This window comes from Castor canadensis, chromosome 9, assembly GCF_047511655.1.
Source record: "Castor canadensis chromosome 9, mCasCan1.hap1v2, whole genome shotgun sequence".
Classification (NCBI taxonomy): Eukaryota; Metazoa; Chordata; class Mammalia; order Rodentia; family Castoridae; genus Castor; species Castor canadensis.
The window spans coordinates 88958165-88964822 of record NC_133394.1 but is presented as its reverse complement, the minus strand read 5'-3'; the positions used below and the strand labels follow the sequence as shown (position 1 = coordinate 88964822).

The following is a 6658-nucleotide window of genomic DNA, read 5'->3' as shown; positions in this document are numbered from 1 at the left end:
CCTCGTTAGGCAACCACTCCAGTAATACCTGCTGCAAGCTGGATCCACCAGGGGCCTTGAAGCTGGTGAAATATCACAGAAGAACAGAATACAGAGTATTGTCAGAGCCTCAGAATTTCTCTCCTTAGATATGTGTCAATTACAAAGAAAAAAATAATGTATTTATGCTACTGAAAACTAACAAATACCACCTCACCAGGTTATTGGGATTTACACCACTTGAAATAGTACATGGGAATGGTTTCCCCAATTATGATGCAGTGAAACCAACACATTGTTTCTGCAGTTTTCTGGCCAAAATACATAGACTTCTAATCATGAGAAAAAATTGGGAAAATTGAAAGGATGCGTAAAATAAGTGATCCAAAAAAGAAGGATAAAGGAAGGAACTAAGAATTTGAATATGGTTAATATATCCTGTATACAAGAGTGAATATAGAAATCTTAAACTGACAGAAACCACCATGAGGTAGCATGAAGAAAATTAGAGGAGACAAACCAAATGGGGTGATAATACATACAGGAAATACCATAATGAAACTCCCTATGTAACTACCTTTATCTCAAACAAGCAAAAATATCATGTTTTTCTTTTTCTCTTTTTTCTTCTACAAAATCAGAGAACAGGAGGGTAGAACAGTTCTTGCCTGGGGGATTTGGTACCAGTGGGAGGGGAAAAGAGGTGGGGTGAATATCATGCAAATGCTGTGTGCACATATTTGTAAATGCAAAAATGATACCTGTTTACATTATTCTAGGAATGGTGGGGTGGGGGGGAGGGGGAATAAAGCAGAATGGTGGAGAGGTTGAATTCAATTATAATATATTTGACACATTGTAAGAACTTTTGTAAATGCCACAATGTACCCCCACCCAGCACAACAATAAAGAAAATAAATAAATAATTTTTTTTTAAAGTGTCAAGATCAGTAGAAAGGACTGAGGAACTGCCAAATGACTCCACTCATCAAGGGGACATCGCAACCAAATACCTGGTAGGGTCCTACCTGGATGGTGGAATTGAAAAGACATGGGGAAAACTGGAGTCTGAATAGGTTTGTAGTTAACTAATAGTATTAAATTAATTTGTACTATGGTTTTGTAAATCACAAACTTGATGGCAATCTGGGCGAAGGCTATGTGTGAATCTCTGTACTTATATTGGCAATTTTCCTATAAGTTAATTCAAAATAAAAAGTTTTCTTTTAATTGCCATAGAAGAATTACAAAGTTCTAGAAGTTTATTTTAGGAATTCAATAAAAGAAAATTACCAGACACTCCTTTGACAACAAATCTATCATAATTTTACTGTAGAAACATGCTACAATTTCCAATATTTTATACAAATACACAAATTCAAATATACACAATTGTTAATTGTGTTAAAAGGCACTAATCAGAGAGAGTATTAAAGACTTCATTTTTGTTCTTTTAAAACTGAAAGAAGTTTAAATCTCAGTCACAATATACTTAATTCATGTTTTTTTTTCAGCAAACAGGTGACCTACTATGAAATTTGAAGGAAAAAAGTAATGTATTTTAGAAGAAAGGACTATTCTAAAAAGTAAAATTCTTCTCAGTGATAAAAGAAAAATTAACAAAACAGTCCCTCCTGAAACATTTATCCTTTGCATATTCTTACATATACATGTAAACATTATGACCTGAGATATCTCCAACTGAAAGCAGTCATCCCTCAGTATCTGTAAAAGATTGGTTCAGGAACCCCACAGATAACAAAACCTGTGAATGGCAGAGTCCCCTATGTAAAGTGGTGCCATATTTGCAGGTAAGCTACACATATCCTTCCATACACACTAAATCATATCTAGATTACTTATGCTGTCAGATACAATGCATATGCTTTGCAAATAGTAATTATAGTGTGTTTTTCATGGAATAACAAGAAGAGTCTAGTTCTGCTCAGTGTAGATGCGACCACCATAAGCCTAACTCTGTAGTAGAATGAGAGTCCAGTGAAGAAAACTGTGAGTGGGAGAGGCAGCTCAGGCAGCGCTACATAGCCTGGTTTATGTGAAATATGTAAACTGCTTGGCATGCAGCAAGTTCAAGATTTATGCTTGGCAACTTTCTGGATTTGTAAAAGATAGTTTTGATCCACACATGGTTGAAATCCGTGAAATCCACAGATGTGGAGCCTGCAGATGTACGGAAGACCAACTGTACAACTAATAAAAGTAATGACATGAATCTATACGTTTTCATGGAAAGATGTGAATCAGGTGTAAAATGAAAATGTAATTCAAAATAGTGTGTATTTTATGCTCTGACTTGTGCTTTAAAAAACTATATTTTTTGAATTTTTATTAGAACAAATTAATTGTACAAAGGAGTTTCATTTTGTTATTCACATATGTGCATGTAATGTACTATAGTGAAATTCACCCTGTCTATATTATTTTTCTTAAACTCCCTTCTGAGATTCCCCCCTTTTAACAGTTTTTAGAGGGGTTCATCATGCTACTTTCATGCATATGTGGTATATTTCTTTTTTGGTGAAAAATCTTCCAAAGACTCTACAAGAAAATTTTGACAGTAGCTACCTGTGAAGAGTAGGGTTAAGGGGATAAAATAGGAAAGATACTTCTTAATTTTATAAAATTTTATAGCATTCAAATTTTTATTATGAGACTGTGGGTTTCATAATAAAAATTTCTTTTGTTTTTTTTGCAATAACTGGTTTTTAAACTCAGAGTATGTTTTTCTTTTTACTTTTTGGGACTTTTATTGCAAAAAAGACATAAAGAAATTGCTAACTGGTGGGAAGCTAAGTCATTATAGAGATTTTCTTTTTCTCATGGTGTATATTAAGTTGCATGTAGTAAAGGATTCCCTCATGACATTTCTGAACATGCATATATTTGATCATAATTACCCCCTCTATTACTTTTTCAGTAAGAAATCTTAAGTAATGAAATTTTCTTTTTTTTCTTTAAATATGTGCACATTTTATTGCACCTTATTCACCCTCCTACCCTGTTTCCCCAACACCTCCCCTCTCTCACTGGTGCCAGTCCTCCCTCCCTGGGCAGGGATTGTTCTACCTTCTTGTTCTCGGATTTTGTAGAAGAAAAAAGAGAAAAAAGAAAATGAAAAGCATGACATTTTAGCTTGAGATAAAGGTAGCTACACAGGGTGTTTCCTTGTGATATTTCCATGTTTGTATGTACTATAACCCCACTTGGTTTATCTCTAAGTTTCTTCATTCTACCTTAGTCCCTTTCTTATGGTAGTTTCAGTCAGTTTAAGATTTCTATATTTATTCTTGAACACTGGGTATATCAACCTTATTCAAGATCTTAGTTTCCCTACTCCTTTTGTGCTTGACCTCCCCTTAGTGTGACCAGTGTTTCATAATATTGCTGTATTTGTGTTCCACAATTGAGACAGAACACAAGGCTTTTGGCCTTCTGAGCCTGACTAACTTTGCTTAAGATGATGTTCTCCAGTTCCATCCATTTACCTGTGAATGACAAAATTTCATTCTTCTTTGTGGCTGAGTAAAATTCCATTGTATATAAATACCACATTTTTAAATCCATTCATTAGTAGTGGGGCATCTTCACTGTTTCCATAGCTTAGCTATTGTGAATAGTGTTGCAATAAACATGGGTGTACAGGTATCTTTCTTGTAAGCTGATTCACATTCCTTCAGGTATATCCCTAGTAGTGGTATTGCAAGATCATATGGCAGTCTATTTTTAGTTTTTTAAGGAGCCTCCATACTGTTTTCCATAGTGGTTGTACTTACTTACCTTCCCACCACCAGTGTGTGAGGGTTCATTTTTCCCCACATCCTAGCCAACATTTGTTGTTGTTTGTGTTCTTGAGGCTAGCTATTCTAACAGGAATAAAGTAGAATCTTAATGTGGTTTTGATTTGCATTTTCTTTATGGCCAGGGATCGTGAGCATTTTTCCGTGTGTTTTTTACCAATTCAGACTTCTTCCTTTGAGAAGGATCTGTTCAGTTCATTTGCCCATTTATTCATTGGGTTATTGATTTGGGGGGAGTTTAGTTTTTTCAGCTCCCTTTATATTTTGGTTATCAATCCCTTGTCAGATGTATAGCTGGCAAAGATTTTCTCCCACTCTGTGGATGGCCTCTTTGATTTAGAGACCATTTCTTTTGTTGTGCAGAAGCTTTTTAATTTCATGTAGTCCCATTTGTCCATCCTTTCTCTTAGTTGGTGAGCCATTTGAATTCTACTGAGGAAGTCATTGCCTATGCCTGTTGGCTCTAGTGTATTCCCTGTACTAGCTTTAAGGTTTGAGATCTTATATTAAGGTTTTTAATCCATTTTGAGTTGACACTTGTACAGGGTGATAAACATGGATCTAGTTTCAGTTTTCTGCAGGTGGATATCCAGTTTTTCCAGCAACATTTGTCGAAGGGGCTGTTTTTTCTCCATTGTATGTTTTGGACACCTTTGTCAAAAATTAGGTGGGCATAGCTGTGTGGATTCATATCCAGGTCCTCTATTCTGTTCCACTGGTCTTCATATCTCTTTTTGTGCCAATACCATGCTGTTTTTATTGCTACAACTCTGTAATATAAAGTTGGGTACTGTGATACCTCCAGCATTGCTCTTTTTGCTCAGTATTGTGTTAGCTATTTGTGGTCCTTTGTGTTTCCAGATGAACTTTAGGGTTGATTTTTCAATCTCTGTGATGAGTGTCATTGGGATTTTGATGGGAATTGCACTGAACATGTAGATTGCTTTTGGTAGTATAGCCATTTTTACTATGTTGATTCTACCAATCCATGAGCACGGGAGATCTTTCCACCTTCTGTAGTCTTCTTCGATCTCTTTCTTCAGTGGTTTGTATTTTCCTTGTAGAGGAAACTTAAAACATCCCTTTAAGCTTATTCCTAGGTATTTGATTTTTTCGAGGCTATTGTAAATAGAATTGTTTTCCTATATTCTTTCTCGATCTGCTTATTGTTGGTGTATAGCAAGGTTATTGATTTTTGTAAGTTGATTTTGTATTCTGCTACATTGCTGAAGCTATTTATGGTGTCTACAAGTTTTTTTTTTTGCTGGACTTTTTCTGGTCTTTTAGGTATAAGATCATCTTTGCAGTTGACCTTATGTTCTTATAAGACATCTGCAAATAGGGATAGTTTGACCTCTTCTTTACCTATTTGTATTCCTTTTATTTCTTCTTCCTTCCTTATTATTCTGGGTAGGAATTCCAAGACTGTGTTGAATAGGAGTGGAGAGTAAACTCAAGTCTTGCACTTCCTAGGCGGGCACTCTGCCAGTTGGGCTATGCCTCACCCCTTTATTGCTTTAGTTATTTTTCAAGTAAGATTTCACATTATTTGCCTGTGACTGGCCTGGACCACAGTCTTCCTATCTATGGCCTCTGGTGTAGCTGGGACCACAGACACACACCACTATACCCAGCTAATTGATTGAGATGGGGGTCTCACTAACGTTTTTGCCCAGGCTGGCCTTGAACTGTGATCCTCCCAATTTCCACCTCTTGAGTAGCTGGGATTACAGCCATGAACCACTGCACCCAACCCATAGAAGTATTAAAAGGAAAAAAAAATTGGTAATAGAAAATAAGATTTTTCAGCATGTACCATGGAATGTAAATGGAATATAAACTGAAACATACCTGTGAGGATCAATTAAAGTGAAGACTTTTCTGTCAAAGGAGTTAATATATAACTATCATTGTGTAGCTGCCAGCTAACGTCCCTGAACTGCTGCCTACATGCTTTGTGAAATGTTGCTTGACCTTGCAAGGTTCTTGCAGTCAAATAAAGAGCTGCTTATCACCAGATGCCCTAATCTCAAACTGCTTGAACTGTCTTTTCTGTAGCTTAATTGAACCACTATCACCTTTTTTTTGAGCTTCATATTCCTGAAACTATGAGTAAAAATGTCAGCCCACATCCCCTGTCTGCAGGGGACCTTGAGAAATCACTCCCTTACTGAGCTGTAAACCATGAGTAATCAAGCTCTCATTAAATTGTAAAATGACACTGCTTCTGAAAATCTTGCCCCTTCCCCAAACAACAGCTAGCCCTGGAGTGTTGTGAGCCCAAGCATGACGGACAGGGAATCACGTCAGGAATATAATCTGGGTGGATTTCCCACTCAGGTGTGTTCTGTGTTCTGCCTATCAGACTATAGTCTGTGGCTGCAACCCTTCTGCAGAAGTAAAAATTTTTTTTTGCCTTGATAAGTGATTCCCATGTATTTCTTTCTTTTTTTGTTTTTTTCTTTTCTCATGTTTCCCCATTCACAATGCAGACCAGGCATATGGCCTGGGCTGAGGTGCATATGGGGTAGGTTTAATTTGCCTCCTCTTTCTATACAGTCAGTGTAAGAACACAGCTGTGGTAAGCACCAGGAGTCCTCTCACATATTTCTTTGAACAACATTTGGAATAGCACTTCTAACATAACTCAGAAAATATTTAACTGCTTAACATAAGTGGACATGTTGTCTTATAATTGTCTGAAAATGCCCAGCATGGTGGCTCACACCAGTAATCCCAGCTACCCATGGAAGGTAGAGATTGGTAGGATTGTGGTTTAAGACCATCCCAGGCAAAAGCTTCCAGAGATTCCATTTCAACCAATAAAAGTTGAGTGTGGTGGCATGCACCTATCATCCCAG

The 6658-nt window shown here is 36.7% G+C and overlaps 1 non-coding gene across 1 annotated transcript; it reads right to left on the bottom strand.

Annotated features, from left to right (window-relative positions):
• Positions 1–6264: 6264 nt before the first annotated feature.
• LOC141411256 (small nucleolar RNA SNORA51) lies at positions 6265–6395 on the bottom strand. The gene has a single exon (XR_012436061.1). It is a non-coding gene; the product is annotated as a small nucleolar RNA SNORA51 (small nucleolar RNA).
• Between the last annotated feature and the right edge of the window lie 263 nt (positions 6396–6658).